Consider the following 15,626-nt stretch of genomic DNA (forward strand, 5'->3'; position numbering starts at 1 on the left):
TTGACCCAAATGGGCCAGCTGAAGGAAGGACTTGACCACAAGCAGAGAGAACATATTTGCTGATGGCATCTTGCGCAAATGTCTGTCTTCTGTAAGAGCTCATTTAGCTGCCATAGGCTAACCATTTCTAATCGAATGGCCCCAGGCATAGACACTTCATTAGTTTAATTGCAGAAAGATTTTAGAGTTTCAGAAGGTTCAGGGACCATTTACTTTTTTCTTCCTTACGTTTCACTTGCACATGTCTGTCTTCCAAAGCTCCTGCCAGGATCTCGAGCAGCATGCCAGACCAGCATGTGCGTGCACACGTAGAAGAGATCACGCTCAGAAACTTCTGATTAGCTAGGCAGTGATTTCATTTACAGACAGCAGTTGAGCATCATCCAGGAAAATGAGTTAACTGAAACATAATTAACTACATGTCAGCAGAGTAAGTTGAATTAGTCTGTTGAGGAAATTAGCAGGCACAGAGATACAATAGGGCTTCCAAAGAGCCTATAGAAATAGAATAAAGGGACACAGCGACCAACTCACATTTCTAATTAGAGGAGAAAGTGTGAATGAAATACAAGTTTCCCCCACATCTTGCTCACCTTTCACATGCCCTTTCACAGAGGGATTTCTTCATGCGGGAACATTTCAGGCACATTTAGAACTTGTTTAATCCAAAAGTTAAACCACATTGGCAAGTTAGCTCAAGTCACTTCGGGCAGAGCGAGGCCAGTTTCTGAGGCCGTCAGTCACACGCTGAAGTAATGCCGCGTGAGTTAGGAGCTCAGCCATGCAGAAAAGCCAGCGAGCTCTGCACAGCAGCTCATCAAAGGGTATTCGCTGGGAACACTCAGCAGTCAAGCCTGATGCTGAAATCCAGGCTCAAGTTTTCAGTTTCAAGTAAATTCAAAGTTCACAAGTGAGGATATTTTCTCACAGGTAGCGGTAAGCCTCTTTATTCTGCTTTCATGCTGCCAGGTCAATCCTTTGCCTCAGATAATTAAACCCAGTGTGGTGCTGAAGGGCTGTACAATAGGGCACACCCTGGAAAACAGCCCAGGACCTCGACACGGCTGCTGGAGCCCCTCTCTCCCCCCAGCCTCCCACCTGCATCCAATTCAAAGCCCCCGAGGTGCAACGCTACTTCAGGCATTACTGCAGTCTGGGCTCTGCTGACCTGGGACCCCTTTGCCCCCAGGGCTGCCAGCCCTCTTTTGGCAGGGAGGGGACAGAGGGGACCCTCAGCCCTACAGCTGTCTCACCCAGGGGTGACCACTGTGTATGTTTTCCTAGGGACTAAATCCCTTTCCAGCTTCAAAGGTAAATACAGGAACACTCCTTCCACCAGCTCTGGTGGATGCTGGAAGTTGTCTTCAGGGCCAGACTCTTTCCTTGAACAAAAGTGTGTCATTCCCAGTATCTTCCAAGTGCTTCAGGCACCAGGACTTGGCCCTTTGCATGTCCCTGTCCTCACTTTCCTACAGCTTCTTCCACACGAATACAAGCAAAGACTGAAAACTTCCCAGCTGCTTGCCCGGAGTCCTCCTGGCTGTAAAACTCTGACTGCCCAGGGATGTGCGAACGGGCGAGTGAATTTAAGTTCTCCTCCTCGCTTTTACTCACAAAATCATGTTCACTGTTACCTCTGCTCAGAAAAAAAACCCCCAACTTTCCAAACAGAAGTGGAAAGCAGCGCTGTTTTTCTGACATGTTTTGCCACAGTCTCAGGTTTAAACCAGACACAAATGGCCACGCTTATTATTCTCCTGTGGGCAATGAGGAAGCAGTTTCTCAAGCTAGAGATGTAAACTGGAGTGATTCATTGGGCTTTACATGCCCTGTGTGCTTTTTCTAGCCAATTTAAGTAAATACGGTATCGGAAATCAGGTTCTGTGTGAACGATTGCTAACAATTACTGCTAAAAGCCCAATCACTTTTTGCTTCATTTAATATTCTCTGTAATTATGCTAGTCATAAAGAAAGTCATTCGGTATTAATGTGGATGTCACATGCCCTTCCACAGAAACCTCAGCAATAATTAATGCTCCATTAACACCTTAAGTGTCTCGTTATTATTTATTCATTTAGCATTAAAAATGACGAGGGTGTTTTAGGGAGGGAAGAGTCAAGAGATATTGTAGGAAATTAAATTTGTTTGTGTACGGCCGCACTGTCCCTACAAGAGCCATGGGACATTGGTTTTAGTGGCAAATGCCAGTGAATCTGTAGCCTTAGCTATATTCTCTTCCCTGTCTGCTGCTGTGCTATAAATAGCTCTAGCTCAAACAGGGAGATATGCAAGACACTTCAAGACAACATCAGAGGAAAATCAGGAGATGGTGTCTGGCAAGCCTTTTGGCAGAGAGACCTAAGACCCAGGAAAATTTCATTCTGTTCCCATCTCTATCGTACTTCCAGATGTCTGTGAACAAGCCACACGGAGCAAGTCCTCACCCTGTCAGAAGGTCAGGCTCTTGGCTCAAAAGAGGGCATGGGATGCCTTTTGTTTTCTTGGGGTTCTTTATGGCCAGAGACCAAACATGAAATATTTTGTTCAAGCAAAATACACATTTTTTTCACTTTAAGAAATAATTATTTTTCTGGGATCAGTAGGATCTTCTCTGTGTTTTGATTTTCACTTTGGCTGCTGGAAAAAGTCAACCATCATCTGCACTCAAACAGCCTTTTAATTAAGCATCTCAGGGTGCCCTCCAGACCCCCATGAATTACCCTTGCCAGGTGGGCAGGTGTGATCTGCCCAGGGTCACAGAAAAGGAAATCTGTGGCTGCTGGCAGACAGGCTCCCGCTGGGGACCTGTGGTACAGCTGAGCTGAGGACTCAGGTCTCCCATATCCCACCCCTGTGGTCCACCAGTGGGCTCATCCCTCCTGCCCTGCTGTCTTGAACCTGAGGGCTGCTTTCAGCACTGCGTTTGGAGCAGTTTCTCTGCGTTTTCCTACCACTGTATTGGTGGTAATTGATTTTCCAGCTATTAACGTCATCAACAACCCTACTAACAAGAGATATCAAGGGAAACAGTGATCTCCCCTATGGCTGAGTTTAATAAGGGCTGAAGTCCCCCACTTGGGTCTGGACCGAACGCAGCCTTCTCACACCACAACTTGGAAGAGCTTTTTCTTTCTTCTAAAAAACAACGGGAAGCTCTTCTTGCTGCATGACCCCCAGTCCTCAATTAAGCTATCCCACAGCTGTTACTGACTTCTAAAAGTGGATCAGTCAGAAGTGTGGCCTTTGTGTTGAGATTTACCACCAAAGAAAAGAAAAGAAAAGAAAACCTGCAAGTGCCTGAGGAACCAGTTAGACTTTTGTTTGACCCTCCCTCCCATCCCACACACATATATATGTACATACACACTGGTACCTTGATAATAATGTCTTGCCACTCATTGCAAAGCCTTCGTTATATTAGCCAGAGCCATATGTTTTTTGCACATGCTAACGTTATATACTTACACTATTTTTACAGTTTTCCTTCCTGGTAGGAAGGCTTCCTACGGAACAGGATGTGCTGCCTCCTTTTTTCCCTACATTGTGCTTTCCTTCCCCTCCATGCCATCTGCTACAGCTTCTCTAAAAGACATGATTCAAATAAAAGGGCTCCTCACACCACCACTGAGATAAGCGGCTCAGCTTTCGGTTGCAAAGGCACTTCTAAAAGGGTCTCAGAATGTGGACATTACGAACAACTCATCCTGTGGCCAAGCTACCTGACCATGGCACACGACTTCTGGGGCAGGTAGGCCAGGCAGTTCATCATTTCCCACCACAGGGACCCTCTCTCTACATGCTGCTTTCCCTTCCATCCTAGATATCGCACTGAGATCGCTACTATAAAAAAAGCAAGTGCAGCAAGGTGCATACAAATTGCAAATAAAAAGTTAATGGCCGCATCCTCCAGCGCTCCATGGAGAGTAAAGGGCCATTAACTTCATTAAAGCAAGGAAAAGAATTCTTTTGTGCTCTCATTTTCCTCTTTAATGCAGTGAGTCTTCATAAGCACACACGCGTATCTGTGCCTTGGAAACCTTGCTTTGAATTACAGTTTCTCATTACAAGGAAGAGGCTTCAGCTGTAGTTTCAGCTTTCCTTGCAAAGTGTTTTGCTGCCTTTCCTCCACAAAAGCCCCCTTGCTAATCATCCTGAATCTATACAACCAGAGGTGACAGTCCAAGGAACCTGGGTCTGAACTCCCTGCCTGACACCCACGGTGACTCACCAGGGCTGCAAAGACCTCTGTAATTCTCTACTCACAGTCAGTAACTCCTTCCCCTCCATTCCCACTTGTGGGCTATATCAACCCATAGCATGGTAAACCCACCACTTTGGGCTTCCCCATCACTGAAAGAACTTCTGCTTTCGCTTTGTGGCTTCTCTCTTTCCTCTCAGGCCTTAGTCCCATCTTTACTAGGGAATAGTGAAGGGATGAGGTAGCACAGACATGGGGAACTTAACTTGAAGAAGACCACCTTCTCATGCATCGCTTAACCCTCTGAAAAGAGGGGGCTGGATTTTCTCCTCAATCATTTACTTGTGTTAAAATCAAAGATATTTCACCAAATTGTGTGGACCTGGTTTTCACTGACTCCACGGGCTGGTTCCCAACCTCTGTGTCACAGAGATTGAAAGCAGGCCTGGATGGTCAGGGACTGTTGACACTCCTGCTCCTGCACTGGGTCATGAAAGGGTCAGGACAGTCATTATCTGTCTGCTTTGATGTCAAGCACTGAGAATACACATGAGTTACTCCAGTTTTGGTCTGGATTTGGATCTGAATCTGCATTTTCTGTCAGAAAGTCCGGATTCAGACCTGGGAGAGGTTCTACCATGATAGGTCAGTTGCAAGGAGGAACACATGACATATGGAGGAACTGGACACAAATCGAGTAGAAGTGAAGGTGGCATTCAGTTGAAGCAGTTTCACGTTTAAACACATGGACTTTGTGATGATGAAACATTGCCCAACACCTGGCTAGTGAGTATTTCGTTGACTGAAGATTCATAATTGTTTACTTCCTACCAAGTTTGTTTACTCTTTACGAAGCAGCAGCAAGTACGGATACTTGAGGGGTCTATTCTCTTTGCTTATGAGCTTCATACTGGATTTAGCAAACTGTATGCCCCATTCCTAGTTCAGCAAGCATTTAAGCACATACTGGATTGAATTCTCTCAAGTAGAACGCAACTTTGCTCACATCTTGCCCCCTCCTCCCCCCCCAAAAAAGAGACAGACTCTGAGAGGTACTTAGCCTACTTGCAAACCAGGAATAAATACTATTGTGCCATTGATCTGATTTCCCCCATCCTCTTCCTGAGGAATCAGTCCATCCGTAAAAGTCAGTGGATAATGGCTACGCTTCCTACCTGTGAAAAACAGCTGCCAGCAGAGTTTGACTGTCAGGAAGCCAGCACACAGATGCTTTGGGTAAGGAGTCATGACATGAAAGACGAAAGGATCACTCCTGAGGGCATCTGTTACCGATCTCGAAAAAAGGAAGAAGGAAACATTCCTGAACCATTTATACAGGAGCTCAGGATACTGTGCTCATGGGGATTTTAATTACCTGGGGTATGATGGTCCTCAAACCTAAGTCAAAATCATTCTTTTACTCCAGACAGGACCACTTTATGACAGGGAAAAGATAGATAACAAATCAAAAAATAAGTGAAGCTATTCTAGATGGAATGCTCCAGAGGGAGGGAAGAAGTGAAAGTTTGAAGGCAATAGGAGAGTTTGTAATACTGACCACAGCTGAACGAGTCACGGAAGGAGAATTAGGCACGTAACAATGCTTTAACTTCACTACAAAGAGTATAGCTCAATTATTTCTGTTGATTAGATCCCCTCTGCATGCATAATAATAAATTCTTATTTGCGTGGAAAGGCGCTGAAGGCCATGAGCTGACAGACACTCTCAGGTGAGTGTGTCTGGCCAGCTGCCTCGCAAGCCACAGGGAATGCGGAAATGTTACTGAACTCGCACAGAAATGAAAGGCACAAACGCGTTGCCGAGTGTTGGGCTTCATACATACCTCATATACAACCTCGGAGGAGTGTTCAAGGGGCTAGTAAAAGTCTGCTGCTTAACAAAGTGCTCTTCTAACAAAACGGGGCAGGCTGCGTTAGCACCTCTGGGCACATCTGGTGTAGCCTCCTCAGAGAAGGACACTGCAATGGGTGGTCTCGGGCACAGCTTTCCTGGTGCCCGACTTGCGTGAAGCTTTTATATTTATCTGTAATGTTCTTTACGTATTTATTCAAAAGTCTAATGACATTTAAATGAAAAATCTCATGCTGATTAAAAGCAGGTAGGGGAATAGCTGGGAAAACGAAATGCACCATACATAATCAGATCCAGATGACGTGCAGCCCAGGGTTTTGCGAGAACGAAGCTAATGAATATAGCGAACCTCTGGTAATTAGATTTGAGCAACCATGGCAAAGGGGAGGGGGGGGGGGAATGCAAACATGGTATAGATCTTAACAGGGGGAATAAACAAGAGGGAAAAGAGAGTTATCTGAACACAGGCTTACAGAAAACCCACATCACTGACTGCAAGCCCCAGAGGGAAAGACTGCAGAGTGTTTCTCCAGCTTTCCCTTTCAAACTTCCCATTGTCTCTTCACTCCCTGCTTCCATGGTTGTGCTTTTATTTTGCTTCCTCTCCTCCCCCTCGCCTGCATCCCACCCTCTGCTTTTGCCCGTATCCCCCATTTTGCTCTCTCTGCCATCTCTATAGACTTCTTCAGGATGAGGAGCTCTTCCTGGACCATTCTTGGTTTTATGCCGAGGAACAAGCTCTCCGTACTGCCCACGCAGTTGCCAAAGCAGTAGAGCTCCACATCACCCCTTTCCTTTTCAACGACACTGGGCTAGACCTTTAATTCGGGCTAAGCACTTAAAGACACGCATTTTTTCCACATGTGAGCAGTCCCACTAAACTCAGTGAAGTAACTGGGGTGTTAAGAACCAAAGGTTTATACGCCTGCCCCAAAGAGGAGCTCAATCATTAATTCCTTTTCATTCCCAAACTGACTTTATCCCAACCACTGCTATTGTATTCAGGCCCATCTCCTCCCATCTCAGGTCCATCTCCATCTCCTAGCCGGCACCCTGCTGCAGCCAGCCTGACCCGCCACCTCCACAAGTCCCAGCTTGGCTTTGTGCCCCTGTGGACGCCCGGCACCTGGGGCTAGCAGGGCTGGCTGTCCGGGTGGCGATGGGCAGAGGGCATTTGTGCCTCTCAGCTGATCTCCGTCCCGAGCTGACTGTGTAAAGGGCCTTTGTGCAGCCCTGTCACCTCCCCGTGCTGACAATAGCCCCCTTCAAGGTGCCGTGCACCCCAAGGTGAGGAGCCACGGCGGGGCTGCGTGACCAAGCGAACCCTGCTCCGCTACATCCCGGGCATCCACACAAGGGGCACGTGGGGGAACAAACGAGTTACAGTTTGCTGAGAGACTTAGTGGGGTCGGGGACTTGATGTCTATGCACATGAAGCCGCCACGGGCCTCGCTGAGTGGGTCTTTGGGCAAATTCCTCACATTGCATTAGAATTAGAGCAGAAGCCCATCAGGACAAAATCCTGCCCCTCACTACGCCCAGGCAACCCCCTGGACATTGCAACATCCTGTATGTGAAGGAACTGAAGGAAGAAGATTTTTTTCCTTTCCCCCCCCCCCTTTTTTTTTTTTTGGTGTGAATAATGAATTCTTTTCAATTAATTCAAGAATCAGCATCACTATTTGAATTGTACTGTTTATGTTGAGTATGAAGTCCTTAATGTCTTTCCAATGGAGTTATATAAAGTGTGAACAAAGCTGTCTGTTAGGCAACAGTTCCACTGAAGAAGCAAAAAGTGATTTTAGATGGTGATAAAACACAGTACTTGGTCGTTGTTTCTTTTTTTCTTGATGTCTTCACCGAAGAGTGGAAGCTTCTCTTGGGATCTATTATTTGGATTATAATCTGAACTACTTTCTGTCAGAATACTGACTCTCTGGACCAGAGAAATCAGGCTAGCACTGAAAAAATAAATTCCCTTTGGGATATTTAACACAAGTCCTTTTTCTCCCCTAAGCCAGAAAAACCTTAAAAATTATTTTAGTAACACTAGCAACCTAAAGCAGAGAAAAAGACTAGAAGCTGTTCACTTTGCACAGATTTTGAAGAAGAGAGCAACGTCTCCTTGCAGCAGAGTTCATTACTGATGGGTCAAAATTATTTGCTGGATCAGATATATTTCCCTCCCTGGGAGATGTTGATTGCAGCAGTAAGCTTCCCATTTGCATATCACACAGTGCAGCTCAGTTAGTTGGATCTGAGGCAATCACATGTTAAAGGGCAATTTGGAGAAAATTACATATAACTTCAGATGTTATTCAAAAAAGATGGGGTAGTGGCATCTGTTTCTCATAACCTTTGAAACATTACACGTTTCGGAATGGTACTGTTTCTTTAGAAGTAAACCATATAATTTCTGGATTTTTTGAAATTAAACATGGTACATTTAGTTTAGGATATTGTTATTCTAAAAAAAAGACAATGCTAACCTTTTCTGACCTTCTCTGTGGTGTAAGTTATTGTTGGCAAAGTCACTTTTGGTCTCTTTTTCTGATCCAGGAATGTATTTCATGAATTGCCTTATAATTTTAAGTGGTGACTAGACCTTTGTGTTCTAGATAAGGTCACAAAAACAATTTATCCAAGGCATTTGACAAAGAAAGGAAAATTTGCACACTTTTCCCATCAAACACAATTACCATTCACCACATCTAAATGAAACGCTTGTTGCATCTTTACTGGAGAACCAAAAGCTGCTATGAATCGGTTTATTTGTCCATTAGCAGAATCTGGTGCAGGGAAAACAGAGGAAATGGGCTTTATAATTAACCCTCTTAGGGCTCTGCCAGAAAATTGATAGATCTGAAACTTACACCATGACAGACTGTGGGTGTTTTTTTTTTTAATGAATGATGGAAAGCCATAAGGCAAACCTCCTTCCCCTCTTGCTGGAACACAAGGGTTGGTAGTGAGCTGGAGAGATGACACGAGGGCAGGGGAACAGGCGAACCCTGAGCTGGGCTCCACAAGTTTATTCAATTAGGTATTAAATGTTTGGAACAAGGTTTCATTTGCCAACAGCTGTATACAATCATTTGTGGTTTTGAGGCCAGGATAATTGGCATGTTATGAGCTTTTGCCTCAGCTTTTGGCATCTGCCTGAAAACCACACGGGAAGAGGGAAGGCTCTGCGTGGGGCTCGGCCAGGAGCCGTCCCCAGGGAGTGGAACCTCAGGAGCCGTCAGCGGACAAACCTCACCCAGGTCTAATGGATACTGGGCAGCAGCTGCCCACCCGCACTCCTAGCAAGCCCTGGTGAGCAGGAGAACAGTCCTTGCTCTATTGTGTCCTACCAGAGCCAAGATTGCTTCATCTGCATAGATTTATGCTTTTAACTAAACATGACTGTTTTCAGGAAATTGACTGAAGCTCATCGCAAATTGGAAGCAGCGAGAGAATTTTATTTTCCATTGTGTGCTTCAGTCCTCAGTGATGCAGCACTCAACGCTAAGTTGTTACAGCTCGGAAGCTGCCACCAGCTTTTATCCAGAAGTGACATGACCTCCCTGGCCTCCCTGCGAGCAGCATGGGATGCTCTCTCTTCATGCCATGTCTCCTTTGCAGGGCATGCTAGGAACTGTGCCCACCCTTTCCCTAGCATACTCTCCCCCCATTCTGGTTTGTGGGTTTTTTTCTCCTTTTACCAATTCACCACCACTTTACTGCAAGGATGCTCTTTGGGGAAGCAATAGCCATTTGCTACACATTTGTACAAGGCCCAGCATGACAAGCCCTACCTAGGTCAAGACTCTTTGATACCATTGCAACATATTACATGCTAATAACACTGTGGCGGAGCCATGCTTCATCATATTACAAGCATCACTAGGCAATAACACACTACCCCTTCTATTATCACGGACAGCCATTTACTTACTACTTCTTTTAAAGGGGAATCAGCCTTGAATGGTTCTTCTGGCTCACACTGTCATAACCAACATCATGTCCTGGTTTCTTAATTGTTTACCCCTTAAAGAATTGTCCTGTATCCTGTAGAGAAGCTCCCAACCGACGTCTAATCCTTAAGTAGAGAAGAGCCAAAACGTGCAGTGGGACTCTGCATCAGTGTTCTTCAGTTACAATCATGGATTGCTTTTTCCCTGTGGTGCTCAGAGCTCTTTACCAAGAAAGAGGAATGTTGTTATTGCCATTTAAGGAGTAAAAAAGCTGAAGTGCAACAAAGCAGCATGCCTTGCCCACCGTTACACAGCAGGTCAGCAGCAGTCACTGGGACTGCACACAAACCTACCGAAAGCTGTGTCGCATCCACGCCCCTAAGTGAGAACTCAACGCAGTTACTTAATAATAAGAGAAAGTGTAGTTTGTCCAATATATGTCCGAGAATTGATGCCAGTTGTTTGGCAGGCACTCACATGCTGTTTGGTTTGGGCAAGCCTGTTTTTAACGCGTGTTCAGCTGCTTGTTAACAGGATGGAGAGACACAAGTGAAAGCCTTCAGGCTTCAGAATAAGCAAACTTCTCCCCTTGATCACAGTGCCGTGTGTCCTGCTCCTGACAGTTGTGGTTTTATGGTGGGTCAGGTGGACAACAGATGTTCACCTGCTTAACTACAGTAGCAGTAAAACTCTTAAAACAACCGATGAACAAGAAGGGGCCATCTACTCTAGCCACTTCGCAATCAGGCAGGAGCCCTTCAGATGTATTTGTCTGTATGTCTTGTCTAATTTCCTCTCAGAAACCTCAAGCAATGGAGCCTCTGCTCTTTTCTTAGGCAAATCATTTCTTTCTGTGGTAAGACCCCGCTCCTCTGATGTGGCTTTCCTCCCCCACCTTATGTGGTTAATTTAACTTTTCCCTTCCTACCCATACTTGCTGGTGTGGATGCAATATGCACACCAAAACGTCATCATTCCCCCTCACAATCGCACTGTTATGCTTACTCATCTGGGGTCCATCTGTGGGGTGTTGGGAATGAATTCCTATTACACTGGAGAGCAGGAAGATCAAGGACCGAGAAGCACGGGAATCCTGACGATTGCACCAAGATGGGTGATCAAACCTTGTTTATTGGGTGCAGCACTGGGGTAGCTCTGTGAAACTCCGTACCCTATGATACACAAGAAGTCTCAGGATGACCTCACGCTCTCATCTAGGAGAAAGCCTATGCATCTTTTGTCTGCCTTTGGTGCTGTTTGGTTTAGTGACTCTGGGTAAAACCTAAGTGACCTTGGAGCTCGGCATTCAAAGTGCCTGTGCCGTGTTGAGAATAAACGGAACCAAAGCAAACATCAGTATTGATCCATGTGGGTCTTCTGTGCTTTGTGGTCTCTAAGCAGCCCAGGTAATGAACCTAAGCTAATAGGACCAATTATTTTCTTCAGAGCTTTTATACTGCGTATGGGGCTGCTGCTCTCTACACCACCATGGAGCTGGTACCTGCAAAAGTATCATTCTTAGTGGATCTGTATAAACAGAGACTGGCTTTGACACTCTGAGCTGGTGCTAGGCAGCACATGGAGATGCAAGCTGGGATTTAGTGGTTTCACTTTCTGCTGAAGCATCTGTCTGAAGCCTGAGGGAGGTAGGCAGTGAGGCTTGCAAAGCTTTCCACAACAGAGCTGCTGACCATGGGTGAGACAGAAAGGGCCACACCAGTCACTGTTCACATAGGGTAAAGATACTGCTGCCTATAGTGAGAACCCCTTGCCTAGAAAAAAGTTAACAAGCAGTTTTTCCTCTGTGTACCTCATAGTAGCCTGAGTTTTCTGCTGTTGAAGAGACAATGCCAAGCACATCTCATATCCTCCCAAGGAGGAAATTTGGTTAAAAAATGAAAAGAGCTAGGCATATATCTCCTCTGAAAATCAATGAGGTTTATGCATCCCAATCTTTTTCTCATTTTGAGGCTCATTCCACACATAGTACTCAGCTATGCTTTATATGACTGGCTTCCCCCTCTTTTGATAATCATCAGCTGCTTTTGATATTCATCAACAATGGGGATCAAAACTAGCCTACAACCCAGTGAAAGGAGGCTTCGTGTTTGCCTTCTGCATCTTTGTTTAGCCTTCTGACAGAGGCCTGGGAAAAGCACATGGTGCAGCCTTCGCTCAGGGCTGAATGAATAAGGTCACCGTGTGCCAGGACGGAGGTACACTGTCATACAGTGCAGAGAGATGGCCAGCTAAGCTGGAGGTGGTTTGAAGAAAATGCACAGCACTCAGCTGTGTTTACCTTCAAAGGCAACTAATCCCACAGGCTTGCTCTTGCCTGGAGAAAGCAGCACCATGACTCATGCCAAATAGTGGGAGCAGGATCTTCCCCATGGTGTTCCTGTGGAAATGCCTTTTCTTACACCATGGAGAGAAGGAAGAAGAAGACAGAGGGTCACCTCAGCTGTTAGAGTTGAGGTATTCAATAAGCCGTCTGATGTTTTCCTTGAGGATGAGCCATTTAAGGAGGAAAAGCAGATGAAAGAATTAGTGAGCAAGTGCCACTGGCTTTTGGCAAAACCATCCAAGAGCTGATAATGTAATAGGCTTTTTGTGAATTCCTTTGGTTTGCTTTTACTCATGAGCCATTACTATTCCCCTGTCATTAAGCAACCTCTGGAAAAGCATGATTAAAATCAAAACCAAGCCCCACCAAGACAAGCAGGGAGGCATTGCTAGAAATAGGATCCTAGCAGCCGTGGCTTTAATAATCTCATCTGCTTCCAACAGGATCTGCCCTTTCTCCTCCCTGCATTGAAGAGCTTGTGGAGTTAAGCATGTCTTTCAGGCCTAACAGGACATGCTGGGTTTGGCCTGCATAGCCCCTGTTTCCCTCATCCCTCCTAGTCCTCCTTGCTTTTCCTTGCATTGGTTTGCACTCCTCTGGCTGCTTGTAAGCCAGAAGCCTGGCAGCAAGCGTATGAGGTCTCAAATGGTTGAGTACGAGCTTCAAGAGTGAAAACACAGAGGTCTCCTTGCAGATCGCAGGTCCACTGAGATAGCAGGCTGAGTTATGGAGACATTCAATCTTTGGGCTGTAATTTGTTTTTAAGTTGATAAAACTTTATGCTGAATTATATGCTGGCATCAGAACTGTTGTTGAAACCTAGCACAGAGGAGTTCACCAGTTATTCACTGTTTCTCACAGTGATGGGAGGAGGGTCTCTGGTGAAAGGGTTGGGCACCAGGATTTGAACTAAAGGAAGTGCTTCTTTTGCACGACACTTGGTTTAAACTGTGGAACTCGCTGCCAGAGGAAGCTGCAAATGCTTAGGTAGGTACAGCAAAAGACATCAGCTGAACACACAGAGTGGCCTGTGAGCAGTGGTTAAAGAGGACAGTAGAGGTGGCCAGAAGGAAGAGTCAACCCACAGAGAGCCCTGGGCAAGCTGGAAGGTTGGGCCAGCTAGGGTGGCGTGAAGAATTGGACTCTGCTGGAAATATTCCTGACTGAATTTGACAGGGCCCTGGATAGCCCATCTAGGCCCACTCTCCATAGACCAGATGGTTCCCAGGAGCAGGAACCCAACCCAGACTTTCCGAGATTCTGTAGATTCAAGCCTGAAACCAGAAAGTCAGGCCGAGGGGAGGATCCATATCGTTTTGCTGCTTTTTTTTTTCCTAGGTGCCTCCTACTTGCTCATTGGCAGAAATGACATGTTGAGCTGGGTATATCCAACCTGAAATTGTCCATCAGCTTTTGTGTTCTCAGGACCCCTTTGTTTTAAAAAAAAAACATTTTCCTTTCCAAGGAGGATGACTGTAAATTCAAACTTCACACCAGAGGTAGAGCAGCCTTTTGACACGACCATGCAGGCAACGGGATAAGCTATATTCTTCAGATGAGTTGTTAGCTGCTTGTCCAGGAAAAAAAAAAAAAAAAAAAAGAATCAACAGAAAGCAGCTGGGAATAAGAAGGCAACAAGAGATGCATGTCCTGAACATCACTGCTTCCATCAATAAAGCTTTTTCTTGTATGTGTGCATGCCTGTATACCATGTATTGCTGAGCTAGAGATGAGTGCTTAGCAGATAGCGTTACTTGCAAAACCACTGCCCCCAAAGGACCATCTCTGATCAATCTAAAATAATTGTGGATTCACTCAAGTGCCTTGTGACTCGCATCCACCTGAGACAGTGGCTGTCTCTTTAATGCCAATAGCAGCGTGCGAACAGGGAAAGGAGGCAGCCGAGCAGAAGGATGGCTGGTGCCAGCAGATCAGCGCTGCACACGCCTCATGGAAGAAGCCCTTCAGAGACTGACCCTCAGGCCATGACAAGACGGTCCCCCAGCAAGCGGTGCCACCCTTGCTCTGTTGATGCTGAGGGAGCCGCACTAAGGTACATGAGCTGAAGGTGCAGCCTTCTGTTACGCTGCCTTTGTTATTAATATAGCCGCTACTGCAGGTAGCATCTGGGGCTCCCAGTCCTCTGCACTTCAAGGTCTTTGTCCTCACTGGGGCAGTGATCTGGAAGAGGGACTGGCTGAGTTTGTTTCTGGGCCAAGTAAAAGCTTGCTCTGCGAGGTGCTTCAGGGGATTCCACTGTGGCTCATCTACTTTCATCTCACAACCTACCTGCTCTGTTGGCTCTGCCTGCAAAGCCTGCGTAACTCTTTGTGTTTGCTCTCAAAATGAACATGCAAACACACTCTTTTGTTTTGGTTTGTTTTTTTCCATAAGAAAATCAGAGCAGAAGAAGCCTGTGCTAACAATCCCTCACTGAGGGATGCCAACAACAACAGAGGCACCACTTTCAGGCTTCGTCAAAACTTTGCAGCAAAGAGCAGTGGGCAAAACAGCAAACCCGGTGTGGAAAGACCCCACTGATGCTGTCTGCTTCATTTAAAAATGCTGCCCTTGGGTCCTGCAGGCACTGGTTACAGTGAAGCCAGGGTCCCAGCTGTGAGCTTTCCCCAGCTCTGTCATGGCCTCGCTTCACTAAACCTAGCACAATTCCTCTACGAGGTCGGTGTCAGGCACAGACGGCTCCTGTATGAAGCTAGGGGTGGAAGGACACCTGGGGTTCTATCTTCCTTGCCTCTCTTGGGTTGCATGGACAGGGCAAAGGGATAGCCCTGCCTGTCCCAAACAGACAGGGAGAAACCTCCTGCCATGGGCATGGGGGCAGTCGTGCAGGGGCCCTGTGGCGGCTGTGTGAGCCCCCACTCCGAGCAAGACAGCCTGAACTCAGCAGAGCCAGGGCTCCCAGCCCTGGGTGCACAGCCACTGGTGGATGTAGTCTGTGGTCTGCCTCCTACATCCTATGTTTTGTGTTTTCTGCCTGTGTTCTCCATTTGCTCTCTAACCTCTTTGAACTGTCTTTTTTAATGTCTAAACCATGCTCAGAGTGGGACTCTCACAGGGTTACCATCCAAAGTATAATTATACCCAGACACCATATTAAGGTTGAAAAGCTAAGTACTCAGAAAGTTAGGAAACGTTAGAATTAATGTTGCCTCTGTACTTCAGTACAGGAAGAGCAGAACCTTCCCTCAGCAGCTGCCTGGTTTCTGTGCAGCCTGTGTGCCGTGAGTGGGAGA

This window comes from Falco cherrug, chromosome 6 (genome assembly GCF_023634085.1).
Source record: "Falco cherrug isolate bFalChe1 chromosome 6, bFalChe1.pri, whole genome shotgun sequence".
NCBI lineage: Eukaryota > Metazoa > Chordata > Aves > Falconiformes > Falconidae > Falco > Falco cherrug.